The 13684-nt window shown below is 39.8% G+C and overlaps 1 long non-coding RNA gene across 1 annotated transcript in view; it reads left to right on the top strand.

Moving 5' to 3' along the window:
- The window catches only part of LOC102453339 (uncharacterized), a 91598-nt gene extending 84110 nt beyond the window's left edge, over window positions 1-7488 (top strand). The window contains exon 4 of the long non-coding RNA XR_016350127.1: window positions 7320-7488. This is a non-coding gene — a long non-coding RNA (uncharacterized LOC102453339). The remainder of the gene's footprint in view (window positions 1-7319) is intronic.
- The last annotated feature ends 6196 nt before the right edge of the window (window positions 7489-13684 follow it).

The raw sequence follows: 13684 nt of genomic DNA, 5'->3' as shown, positions 1-13684 counted from the left end.
TGGGAGTGGTGGAGGGCTGGCTGCCAGTGGCTTGCTGGCTCATGTTTGGGGGCCACTGGGTCAGGGGCAGTGTCTGCTGGCTCTGGGCTGGCAGGTTTGGAGCTGGCACAGGTACTGTGGCCAGAATCAACCCCTTTAAGAGCTCCGGGGAGTGGGGAGGGAGAGGAGTGTTCTTGGTTGAGGCTGGAGTGGCCACCAGGGTACTCTGGGAAGGCTGGAGGCCCCCTTTTTTGATGTAAGTATCTGCACAGCACTTATTTTGAAATAGGTATTTCAAATTTGGCTTTATTTCTTGTGGATTGAGGTTTACCAAATTCAAAATAAGCACTCCGCTATTTCAAATTAATTTTGAAATAGAAGTTTGGCTGTGTAGATGCTAGTAAAGTTATTTTGAAATAACGGCTGTTATTTTGTAATAACTTTGCTGTGTAGACATACCCAGAGAGAGCACATGTTTGCATGTTCTGTCTTCTGTAGTCCCCTGGAAGGTACAGTGAACAAACAATATAACACCAGGTTGTGTCAGCATTATTGCAGAAGCACCTGTGCATTTGAGGAACCCTGATCCACTGACAGAAGGATGCGGTGGCATCTTTTCCAAATATTTCCCTTCTGCTGCTATTAGGATCTGAGAAAGCTGTTGAAATATTTCTTAGTCATTTGTGTAATTTCCCTAATGAATCCAATTCTGCAAACCTAAATCAGATGTTCTCATGAAAGCCAATGGTAGTTGTGCCTGAGTCAAGTTTGTAGGGTTGTGAGAGACCAAGGTAAATATTGCAGGAGTCTTGCCATTGATTTTAATTGGAGCAGTATCAGTCACTGGGGGGTACGTCTAGACTACCGGGTTTTGTCGACAGAAGTTTTGTCGACAGTATCTGTCGACAAAACTTCTGTCAACAAAGAGCATCCAGAAACATTGAGTTCTGTCGACAAAGCAAGCTGCTTTGTCGACAGAACCCTGTAGTCTAGACACAACCCTACAGGCAATAACACTTTCTGTCGACAGAACTCTGTCAACAGAAGGTGTTATGCCTCATAAAATGAGGTATACCAGGGTCGACAAAACTGCTGAGTTCTGTCGACGTTATGTAGACAGAACTCAGCGGTAGTGTAGACACTGGTATAGTTTTGTCAACAAAAGTCTACTTTTGTCGACAAAACTCAGTAGTCTAGACACACCCTGGGATAACTAATGTTTAAAAACTCCCAGTGTACCAAAACTAGGTTATGGCTCCAGAATTTGCATTGCTAAGTCAGCTGGACAGCAAGGGTATGTCTACTCTAGCCCCCTAGATCAACCTAGGGAGGCTAATGAGGGTGACCGAAATTGCAAATGAAGCATGGGATTTAAATATCCGGCGCTTGATTTGCATGTTCCTGGCCGGTCGCCATTTTAGAAATCGACTAGCCCGAAGTAAGTGCCCGCGTCTACATGTGGCAGTGAAACAGGATTCCGAAATAAAGCCCTAATTCAAATTAGCTGGTAAACCTCATTGCAGGAGGAATACCAGCCAATTCGAGTTAGGGCTTTATATCAGAATCCCGTTTCACTGCCACGTGTAGACGCGGGCAGTTATTTCGGGCTAGTCAATTTCTAAAATGGCGGCAAGCCGGGAACATGCAAGTTAAGCATGGGATATTTAAATCCTGCGCTTCATTTGCAATTTTGGTTGCCCTCATTAGCCTCCCTAGATCCATCTAGGGGGCTAGTGTAGACATACCCCAAAGGATCATCTTTGCTGCATTCAGGGTACTAGAACCTAATTGCTAGGGATAGCTGGCCTTGGAGGAGATGGCCAATGAAAGGTTACCTTCACTGGTGATCCAGAGTGCAACCTAAATAGAGCCTCTAAAATTGGGTTTGCTGGCAGACAGCTTTAAAATCTATGTTTCCATATCCTGAGTTTCCAGAAATGCCAGAAACATTTGGCTTCTGCTACAGCAGCAGTGATGACTATTTGATTAATTGTTCTCTTGAAATTAATAGGGTTACTGGCCAATCTGGCAGCACGGGAATTATGTCCTGCTGGACAGATTTGGCTCACTTCGCAGCAGCCACAGCAAAGCAGTTTCAAAAAAAGCATTTGAAGATTTAAGCTCAAAATCATAACAATTCTCCAATAAGTTGTATTTGAAATTTACAATCCACTGATTCTTCCACAGATTTATGTCTAAAGATAACATTTCTTTGTGGCTTCTTGGACTGAACAATTTGATTTTAGAGAGGAAAGTCAGGGAGTTTATCATCTTTTATTTTTAATATAAATACTGTCGGGAAAAAATTAATACTTTATTTGGTAAGAACTGTCCTCATATATATTATACTAGTTGCGTATAAACTATAGAATTTTTTTACTAGCAAGAAATACATCATTTTAAATAGCCCAATATTTTTGATACCAATGCTTATTTTTTCTTTCTTTAAAGCAATCTATATTTTTTCTTTTAAATTTTGACACAATATATTCAGGTTACTAACAGTGAATGTTCATTTTTGTTTAGTACACTTGTTGTCCATAGAACAATTAACAGCAAGAGACTACTATTTCAGATAGTTAGCTGCCTTACATTTAGCACCTTTGTAAGTCAGAGTAGATGCACATTTACATTTTCAGGTAACCTATAAAAAATCCTGTCCCACATAATATCATATTTGATTTGCATTTCATTAGGCACTTAATTTGCTTTGGTTACTTGTTATGAATTGTGCAGTTACTGGTAAACTTGCCTAAAAGAATGAGTCCAATTTATCCCATCCACTTAATTCACTTGAGTAATATTAGTATGATACTTCTATTTTTAAAAATTGTTACTTAAGTGGAAAATAAATTTCTAGTAAGCAGCAATTACTTTCATTGATTCATAGTTTAAAGCCAGACAAGGCCATTAGGTCACCTAAGGTGAGTCTACACTGCACCTTTAGCTCAAAATAAGCTACACAATTTGAGCTATGCAAATTGCACAGCTTATTTTGAGTTAATTTTGAAATAGCTTATTTTGTAATTTGACACTGTCTACACAGCACCAAATTTCAGAATAAAACACTATTCTGAAACATCCCTTAATACTAATGAAACAAGATTTATAGGGACATCAGAATAGCAAGCCCGGTACATTTCAAAATAACGGGCTTGTTTAAAAGATGTGGAATAGCAATTCTGAGATACTGGAAGTATCCTGAAATAGCACCACAGTGTGATATACCCCTAGTCTGACCTCCTATGTTTCACAGGCTTTTAAATTGTATCCAGTCAGCCCTGCATTGAGTCCAAAAGCTTATGTTTAGCTGAAGTATATCTTCCAAAAAGGTATCCAGCCTTGATTTGAAGACATCAAGAGATGGGTAATCTATTTCATTGAGTAGTTTGAGCAGTTTATCACCCACAGTGTTACAAAATTGTGTGTCATTTCTAATTTGAATTGGTCTGGTTTCAGCCACCAGTCAATGGTGCTGGTTATATATTCCTCTGCTATATCAAAGAGTCTTCAGTACCTGGCATTTTTTTCCCCTGTGAAGTACTTATAAATCTGCTGTGTCTTCATAAGCTGAACAGATGGAGCTAAGCATCTCACTTTAAGGCATTTACTCCTGCCTTCAAATAATTTTTGTGGTTCTTTTCTCCGCCTTCTCCAATTTTTCAACCTACTCTTTAGAACATCAACACCATAACTGTACACACGATTCCCTGCTCCTGCTCATCACTCTTCTGGTAACATACCCAATGATTACATTAGCCCTTTTTGATGATTCATAGAGTTCAATGATTACATTAGCCATAGCATTGCACTGGTACCTTCTGCTGAGTTGCTTGTCCACTGATGACCCTTATAACCTTCCTAGAGTCTGTTGTTCAGAAACAGTCCCCCATTCTGTGGATGTGGCCTGCATTCCTTCTTCCTTGAGGTAGAACTTTCCATTTGGCTGTATTGACACATTTTGGCTGTGTCTAGACTGGCAAGATTTTGCACAAATACTTTTAACAGAAAAGTTTTTCCATTAAAAGTATTTGAGCAAGAGAGCATCTACACTGGCATGGATGCTTTTGCGCAAAAGTCATCTTTTGCTCAAAAGCATCCTTGCCAGTGTAGACTCTCTCTTGCGCAAGAAAGCTCCGATGGCCATTTTAGCCATTGGGCTTTCTTGCACAAGAAATTAACTTGGCTGTCTACACTGGCCCTCTTGTGCAAGAATACTTGCGCAAGAGGGCTTATCCCTGAGTGGGAGCATCACAGTATTTGCGCAAGAACCACTGATTTTGTACAGTACAAAGTCAGTGTTCTTGTGCAAATACTCGTGGCCAGTGCAGACAGGCGACAAGATTTTGCGCAAAAGTGCCTGCTTTTGCACAAAATCTTGCCAGTCTAGATGCAGCCTTTGTGTCCACAGTGGGCCCATGTTCCCATGTGATGAAAGTCACTCTGTGTAACTGCCCTATCCTTAGCATTCTTACCACTCTGTCAGTCTAAGTGCAAATTTGATATGTAGTGATTTTAAATTTACTTTCAGATTGCTAATGATGCTGAATAGCATCAAGCCTCATACCAATCCCTGTGGAACATCACTCTGACGTATAAATCCCCCCCTTAGGGGTGATTCCCAGTGGACAGCAACTTTTGGTGATCTGTCATCTACAGTTCTTACTCCCTTTAATGTCTGTTGATATTGGATAGTGCTGTTTTAATCATATTGTGTGGTACTAAGTCAAAGATACTAAGTCAAACACTTTATAAAAATCTAAATATGTTATATTTATGCAGTTACTTTTTTATCAACCAAATTTTTAATTTTATGAAGGATTGAAATAACATTTGTTTGACAAAACCAATGACTGATGTTATTTATATTTTTATCCTTTAATTCTTTATCCATTGACTCCTGTCTCAGCTTTTCCATTATTTTGTCAAGTTAAGTAACCTTTAGTTACTGATGTCATCTCATCATATATATAGTAGCCTAGTGTCTGTGAGTCTGTAATGCCGAAATGCTGGCTGTTCCCTCTGTGGGGCGTTGTTGCCTGAAATGCTGGCTGTTCCCTCTGGAAAGTGCTGTTGCTGAAATGCTGGCTGTTCCCTCTGAATGGCCCGTGCTGCATGGGTGTGGGGCCCAAACGGCCTCTTTCACCGCTTGCTCCCCCGTGTTGGCCCAGCTGAGCGGCGCAGAAGTCAGCCGAGCACCACAGTGGGAGGCGAAGGGGAGCGGGGCAGTGACATGTGGCATGACAGTGGCTCCAGACCCCCCCCCCCGACTGTGAACGTCACCGCCCACCCCCCTTCGCCTCCCACCATGGCGCTCAGCTGACTTCTGCGCTGCTCAGCCAAGCTGCCACCTGGGAGCAAGCGACCATTTGGGCTTCGCACCCCCCATACAGCACGGGGAGCATGTAGACCAAATGACCATTTGGGCTCCGCAGTCCCCCGAGTGAGAGGCAGGAGGGGGACGAGAAGTGAAAGAGAGAGACAGAGAGAGAGGCAGGAGGCAGAGGAGAGCTGAGAGAGAGGGAGGAGGCAGTAGAAGGAGGAGAGAGACGGAGCGAGAGACTGGAGGCTCAGGAGAGAAGACCAACGTGGAGGCGAGACCTGAAAATCCCGTCTTATGATGGGCTAATTGGCTAGTTTTATTAATATTGGCCTAACATTAGCACTCTCACAATTTTCTGGAAAAGCTAATGTTTATTAAAATTAAGCATCAGTAGGTCAGAGATGTCCTGAGCCAATGCTTTTAGGATTCTTGTGTCCTACGTTGATAATCCTAATTATTTTAGTGCTGTAATTAATATGCTATGCCTCTGGATTTAAATAACTGTACTATTTTGTTTTGATAGTACTGTATATACCTCTTGTAATCCACAATTCTTATGAGGTAAGTGAGCTAAATTCTGCAGTCCTTGCTTAGGCAAAATTCTTATTAAAGTTCTGAATTTTTCCTGAGCGGGAATTTGGGGTTTTGTATTAACATCATATTTATTCTCCAATCTTTATGCAGATTTTTTAAAGTAAAAATACCCTCTAGCTGGAATAGATGAAGTTTGCTTTCAGTAGAAATATTGTGGGATCTTTGGGAAATATTAAATTATAAGAAAATGTCTGTAAAATAAAGAGTACTGTAAGGTTGAAAGGCAAAATAGGTTTTTATTGGGTGGTAGTAATTGATTATCTCATGGTTCCACTGTCTTTGCCATGAGTTACAAAAAACACTTAGTAGTCATCAACCTACATAAAAGTAGTTAAAATGCAGGTAATCCATGACCAATATTGCTAAATTTTAAATGAAAGTTAAAGGTAAAATTGGATTGCTGAAGTAGGATATACTTATGGCTTCTAAGTCTCAGAGAGGTAGCCATGTTAATCTGTAACTTAAAAAGAAGCTTGAAAAACAATGGGTCCTATAGCACCTTAGACCTATAGAGCACCTTAGAAATATAGCTAGTATCATACGCTTTTGTGGGCACAACCCACTTTTTCGGATTACAAATATAGAGCAAGAGGCACAGGGAGTCAAATATAAAGCAGAGGGGACAGAGGGAGGAGGGAAAAAAAACCTGTCAATTAAAGTGTCCATGCTAAATGAGGCTAATAGAATGGGCGGTAAGTGTATGATACTGAGCTTCTGATGCCATTTGGGTGTAGAATAGAACAGCCCATCCAAGAGATGTCTTTGTTCAGCCCTTGGCCAAATGTGTCAAATTAACATATGAAGGTCAGTTCCTCAGGTTCTCTCTCTAGCTGATTCCTGAAATTATTCTGTCAGAGGATGGTCACTTTTAGATCCATTAAAAGTAAGTGTCTGGGCAAGTTAAAATGTTCCCCAATGGGTTTCTTCTAAGTGAGCCATATCAGATACTAAGATATTGACAGCCATCAAAGTAACTAAAGGAATAGATAGAGAAATTATCCAGATTGGTAGTTTCTAATGAAGTTTGCATGTTGTATTTATTTTTATATGTAAACAATTGTATCAAACTTGTATTAGAAAATCCTGATAATGTTCTTGTTTGTCCACCTTCTGATGAGCCTTTCTCCATTTAGTACTTCCACTGCATTAGTAGAATAAGAAGGATTTGGCCCCACGTACCAGGAACAGCTCAGATTGTTAGGGTTTTTATTCTTTGCTCTAACACTCACTTTCTGAAGCAAAAGAAAACCATAAAACAGGAGATTCCACAGAAGAATGGTCCCATTTTAACTTCCATTGAAACCCAGGGGCTAAAGTCTCACTAACTTCAGTGGGCAGGTAGCCCTGTTGCCAAGGATGGCCAGTTGTTGTTCTGTGAACTGTGGTTTAAAATCAATTTACTTTTTTAATGTTATTCTTTCAGTGGAAGAAAAAGTGAGATGTTGCACCCACATTGCAGCTGAAAAGACTCAAAACACAATGGATCCCAGTATGTTTTCATTTTTCAATTGGATGAAGAAATTACAGCTCGTGGGAGGAGCAATCCTTAATAAGCTGGGGGACCACAATTGACAAATCTACAAGCTGACAAAACCAGGTATGTGAAGAGTCAAGATTCCTGTCTGAACACTTCTATAGAGTCCTTAGCGTGACACTGTTCCAATTAGTGCAGGATATGGCTGGGGATTCCATTCTTTTCCTTTCCCTGCCAGCCCATTTACTCAGGATGTCCTTTTATTTCCAAAGCAGCCCTCAGTGAACTCTCTGGAGAATATTACTTCATATAAAATTCAGGTCACATGTGATTTTGAATTGCCCTGAAAAAATGAGTTAAATGAACCTAATTTAATTAGGAGGAGTTGGGTACAGAGGTCACATGTACCTGCAGGCAGAAAATATCTGCTTCTTGTAGCAGTTTCTAAGCTCATGAGGAACATTGCCTTCCTGTGAATCACCTGTATGAAAAGTACATCAGAAATAGAAGGAAACTGCTGCTTTCTCCTGTGAGTAGGAAAGGAGCAAATAACTTCTACAGCAGTTGTTCAAATAATAACTGTGGGCATGTCCACATTTCAAAATAACAAGGTAACTGTCCACACTACCAAGCCTGTTGTTTCAAAATAATAGGCTTTTTATTTCAAAATAATAACTCAAAAAATAACTATTTCAAAATAAGATTATTCCTCTTCACTAGCAGGAGTTATTATTTTGAAATAACTTATTTTGAAGCAGTGTAAACATAGCCTGTGTGGCACAATTCTTTGACATATAAAATGCCTATATATCCTAGTGACTTAAATGGGAATTGGGGGCACTCAGTACCTCAAAATCTAGGGACCCTGGTAGGGTAGATTGAGATGATGGTGTTTTAGCACACCCCTCCTCTGTGCCTTTTCTTTTCCATGATGTGATTGGCTTGTTTTTTCAATTTAAAACTATGGGCCAAATTCATTCAAAAGAAACCTTGCAGGAAAAAGAGGGAGAGATTCGTGCAATGTCCTCTCCATGGAAAGTGCCTGCCCATCCAGAGGTGAATATCCCATGAGCAATGGGTTAAATTGGCATGGGGAAAGATGCTGCAACAGAGACCCTTTTCCCCCAGCTAAACTGAACCTGGCCTTGTGGCTAACATCTCCAAAATATACCTGGTATGAAATAACGTACAGACAGGACAATAGAAAACAAATTTCCCCTAGTGCAGATGACCTATTTCATTTAGAATATAATCTTGTATACATCCCATTTTAATCCAAAACATTACTTGTAATCTCTGCATGGTATTGTGCCTTTCAGCAGAATATTATATATTGAATGAACCAGTTAAACGTTTATTTAAAATACCACAATGCTGCTTCTGTCCAAATGGATTGGTTTAATGGCTATTCAGTAGGAATAAATTTTATCTGGCACTATTGTCACAGCAGCAGGAGAATCCAAATATAGCAGCATCAGCAGCAGGCTGTGGTGTATAAATTTTCTTCCAAATGCCATATTGTTTTTTAACACTGTCAGGGAGCTAGAAAGTGATGCTGTAATGATTCAAGGAAGTGTGTTACTTGTTATTTTTAGAGATTCTTTACTAGCGCAACAACTACGTGACTTTGTTTTCAGTGAATTTAACCCCCGTACTCAGACCTGCTATTATTTTTAGCTGTGTTTTAATTAGAATTAATCATTATTATTTGTATCGTGAAGCACCTAGGAGCCTATAGTAAACCCTATAGAAGCCCTGTTGTGTTAGGCACCTTACATAAACAGAACAAAAAGAGACCACAGCTTGATGAAAAATGATTCATATGATTTTGCTAGTGTTCTCTCTTAACATTTACTGCAAGCTATGTTACACCATGAGCTGTTTAAAAATGAGGATTTCTACAAGGTGCTAAGCATCTCTAGCAACATTGTCTTTAATACATGTTTGAATGCCCAGAACTTCTGAAAAGCAGGATACATTTAGGCATTGCAAGTTACTGACAGAACTGATGGAAATGGGTGATTTTTGTTTTGTGGAAAATTTTGACATTTCAAAGTTATTCATTTCTAACTTTAAAAAAAGTGCAAATATTTTAAAAAAAATTCCCATGACATGAAATGGAGATATTTTGATCCAGTCAATAAAATATGATGTTTCAACCAGTACTAAATATTGCCCCTATTAATTTTAAACAATGTATTAAAATAAAATGTTTTCATTATATCATATGATTATGACATATCCACTTATTCTACTGACATGCCATGAAATAATGTAAAATTTAAGTAATATAAATATGAAAAAATTCAAAGCAAACATTTCATTTTGAAAAGAAATTTGAAACAAAATTTTGAACATTTTTCCAAAATGAACTTTATGTAAATTATTATTCTTTTTGAAATATATTGTATGGGAATTTTTATGCAAATCTATAGTTTTGTGACAAATTTAGGTTTTGTCAAAATGGCTTTTTCTGATGAAAAACTACTTTGACAAAATTCCCAGACAACTGAAATTGCATTTCTGCAATCAGATCAATGACGGTGTAGCTTTTTATCAATGAGAAATCCCTGTAAATCATGAATGAGATACAAAGATCCACCTGAATGGATCAGTTTTTAGGACCAAATATGGTGCTAAATGTCTAATCTGAAGCATTAAATTCTAAAAATTTGGCCTAATAGCATTGTGAAGGGAAGGGTAGAAATCTTTTTACTGTAGCCAATTTAAGATCAATTAAAAACTTAAAAGACACTAGTCTGTTCTTTTTTACATTAAGACAGGAAACCTATTTTATGTCTTCTGATTTTACTGGGATATTTTTAACTCTGGAACAAATACACTTACTACTTAAGTTTCATTTCTCTCAATAATTAATTTAGTGTATATATTTAAAAATATTACACAACTTTCATAAGTTGAAATCGAAATGGGTTATTCAGAAAGCACTAAATAGAATGACAAACTGTGATTAGAATAAACAGACAATTGAATCTGACTTGGTAAATTCATGTAAATGTCTATTGAGAATATGAAGGTAATAAGAACATAAGAACGGCCATATTGGGCAGACCAAAGGTCCATCTAGCCCAGTATCCTGTCTACCAACAGTGGACAGCACCAGGTGCCCCAGCGAGAGTGGACCGAAGACAATGATCAAGCGATTTGTCTCCTGCCATCCCTCTCCAGCCTCTGACAGACAGAGGCCAAGGACACCATTTTATCCCCTGGCTAATAGCCTTTTATGGACCTAACCTCCATGAAATTATCTAGCTTCTCTTTAAACTCTATTATAGTCCTAGCCTTCACAGCCTCCTCTGGAAAGGAGTTCCACAGGTTGACTACATGCTGTGTGAAGAAGAACTTTCTTTTATTAGTTTTAAACCTGCTCCACATTAATTTCATTTGGTGTCCTCTAGTTCTCCTATTTAGGGAACTAATAAATAACTTTTCTTTATCGGCCCTCTCCACACCACTCATGATTTTATAGATCTCTATCATATCCCCCCTCAGTCTCCTCTTTTCTAAACTGAAAAGTCCCAGTCGCTTTAACCTCTCCTCATATGGGACCCGATCCAAACCACCTAATCATTTTAGTTGCCCTTTTCTGAACCTTTTCCAAGGCCAAAATATCTTTTTTGAGGTGAGGAGACCACATCTGTACACAGTATTCCAGATGTGGGCGTACCATAGTTTTATACAGGGGCAGGAAGATATTCTGTGTCTTATTTTCTATCCCTTTCCTAATAATTCCTAGCATCCTATTTGCCTTTTTGACCACCGCTGCACACTGCGTGGAAGTTTTCAGAGAACTGTCCATGATAACTCCAAGATCTCTTTCCTGATTTGTCGTAGCCAAATTAGCCCCCATCATACTGTACGTATAGTTGGGGTTATTTTTCCCGATGTGCATTACTTTACACTTATCCACATTAAATTTCATTTGCCATTTTGTTGCCCAATCACTCAGTTTGGTGAGATCTTCTTGGAGTCCCTTACAGTCTGCTTCTGTCTTGACTATCCTAAACAGTTTTGTATCATCTGCAAACTTTACTACCTTACTGCTTACCCCTTTCTCGAGATCATTTATGAATAAGTTGAAAAGGATTGGTCCCAGGACTGACCCTTGGGGTACACCGCTAGTTACCCCTCTCCAATCTGAAAATTTACCATTTATTCCTACTCTCTGTTTCCTGTCTTTTAACCAGTTCTCAATCCAAGAAAGGACCTTCCCTCTTATCCCATGGCCATGTAATTTACACAAGAGCCTTTGGTGAGGGACCTTGTCAAAGGCTTTCTGAAAATCCAAGTATACGATATCTACTGGATCTCCCTTGTCCGCATGTTTGTTAACCCCTTCAAAGAACTCTAAGGGTATGTCTACACTACCACCCTCGTTCGAACTAGGGTGGTTAATGTAGGCAACCGGAGTTGCAAATGAAGCCCGGGATTTGAATTTCCCAGGCTTCATTTGCATGTTGCCGGGTGCCACCATTTTTAAATGTCCGCTAGTTCGGACTCCGTGCCCGCACCTACACGCGGCACGAACTAGGTAGTTCGGATTAGGCTTCCTATTCTGAACTACCGTTACTCCTCATGGAATGTGGACTAGGAAGCCTAATCCAAACTACCTAGTTCGTGTCGCGTGTAGCCACGGGCACGGAGTCCGAACTGGCGGACATTTAAAAATGGCGGCGCCCGGCAACATGCAAATGAAGCCTGGGAAATTCAAATCGTGGGCTTCATTTGCAACTCCGGTTGCCTACATTAACCACCCTAGTTTGAACTAGGGTGGTAGTATAGACATAACCTAACAGATTAGTAAGACAGGATTTCCCTTTACAGAAACCATGTTGACTTTTGTCCAACAAATTACGTTCTTCTACATGCGTCACAATTTTATTCTTTACTATTGTTTCGACTAATTTGCCTGGTACTGAAGTTAGACTTACCGGTCTGTAATTGCCAGGATCACCTCTACAGCCGTTTTTAAATATTGGTGTCACATTGGCTACCTTCCAGTCATTAGGTACGGAAGCCGATTTAAAGGATAGGTTACAAAACCACAGATAATAGCTCAGCAATTTCCCATTTGAGTTCTTTTAGAACCCTTGGATGAATGCCATCCGGTCCTGGAGATTTGTTAACATTAAGTTTTTCTATTTGTTCCAAAACCTCCTTTAATGACACTTCAATCCGGGACAGTTCCTCAGATTCATCACCCACAAAAGACGGTGCAGATTCGGGAATCTCCCCAACGTCCTCAGCCGTGAAGACTGAAGCAAAGAAATCATTTAGTTTCTCCACAATGGCTTTATCGTCCTTGATTGCTCCTTTTATAGCTCAATCATCTAGGGGACCCACAGGTTTTTTAGCAGGCTTCCTGCTTCTAATGTACTTAAAAAACATTTTGTTATTTCTTTTTGAGTTTTTTGCTAGCTGTTCCTCAAAATCTTTTTTTGCTTCTCTTATTACATTTTTACACTTGATTTGACAGGGTATGTCTACACTACCCCGCTAGTTCGAACTAGCGGGGGTAATGTAGTCATCCGCAATTGCAAATGAAGCCCAGGATTTGAATTTCCTGGGCTTCATTTGCATGAAGCCGGCCGGCGCCATTTTTAAATGCCGGCTAGTTCGGACTCCGTGCCGCGCGGTTACACGCGGCACGGACTAGCTAGTTCGGATTAGACTTCTAATCCGAACTAGCTGTACACCTCATTCCACGAGGCGTATAGCTAGTTCAGATTAGAAGCCTAATCCGAACTAGCTAGTCCGTGCTGCGTGTAGCCGCGCGGCATGGAGTCCGAACTAGCCGGCATTTAAAAATGGCGCCGGCCGGCTTCATGCAAATGAAGCCCGGGAAATTCAAATCCCGGGCTTCATTTGCAACTGCGGATGACTACATTACCCCCGCTAGTTCGAACTAGCGGGGTAGTGTAGACATACCGACAGTGTTTATGTTCTTTTCTAATACAAAAAGAAATCTACTTATTTGGTTGAATAAAGTTCTTTCTAAAATGATCTCACCTGGAGATTTTAAGTAGCATACTGTACAAATATCAGAGGGGTAGCCATGTTAGTCTGGATCTGCAAAAGTGACAAGGAGTCCTGTAGCACCTTATAGACTAACAGATGTATTGGAACATAAGCTTTCGTGCATCTGACGAAGTGGGTCGTTGCCCACAAAAGTTTATGCTCCAATACATCTGTTAGTCTATAAGGTGCTACAGGACTCCTTGTTGTTTATACTGTACAAAATAATCTTGCAAGACATCTCCTGTTTGATCCCCTATCACTTGAAGTTAGTAAGC

The sequence above is a fragment of the Pelodiscus sinensis genome, chromosome 7, assembly GCF_052426305.1.
Source record: "Pelodiscus sinensis isolate ZL-2025 chromosome 7, ASM5242630v1, whole genome shotgun sequence".
NCBI classification, from domain to species: Eukaryota; Metazoa; Chordata; order Testudines; family Trionychidae; genus Pelodiscus; species Pelodiscus sinensis.
Note: the sequence above shows the minus strand (reverse complement) of the source record. Positions and strands in the feature narration are given on the sequence as shown.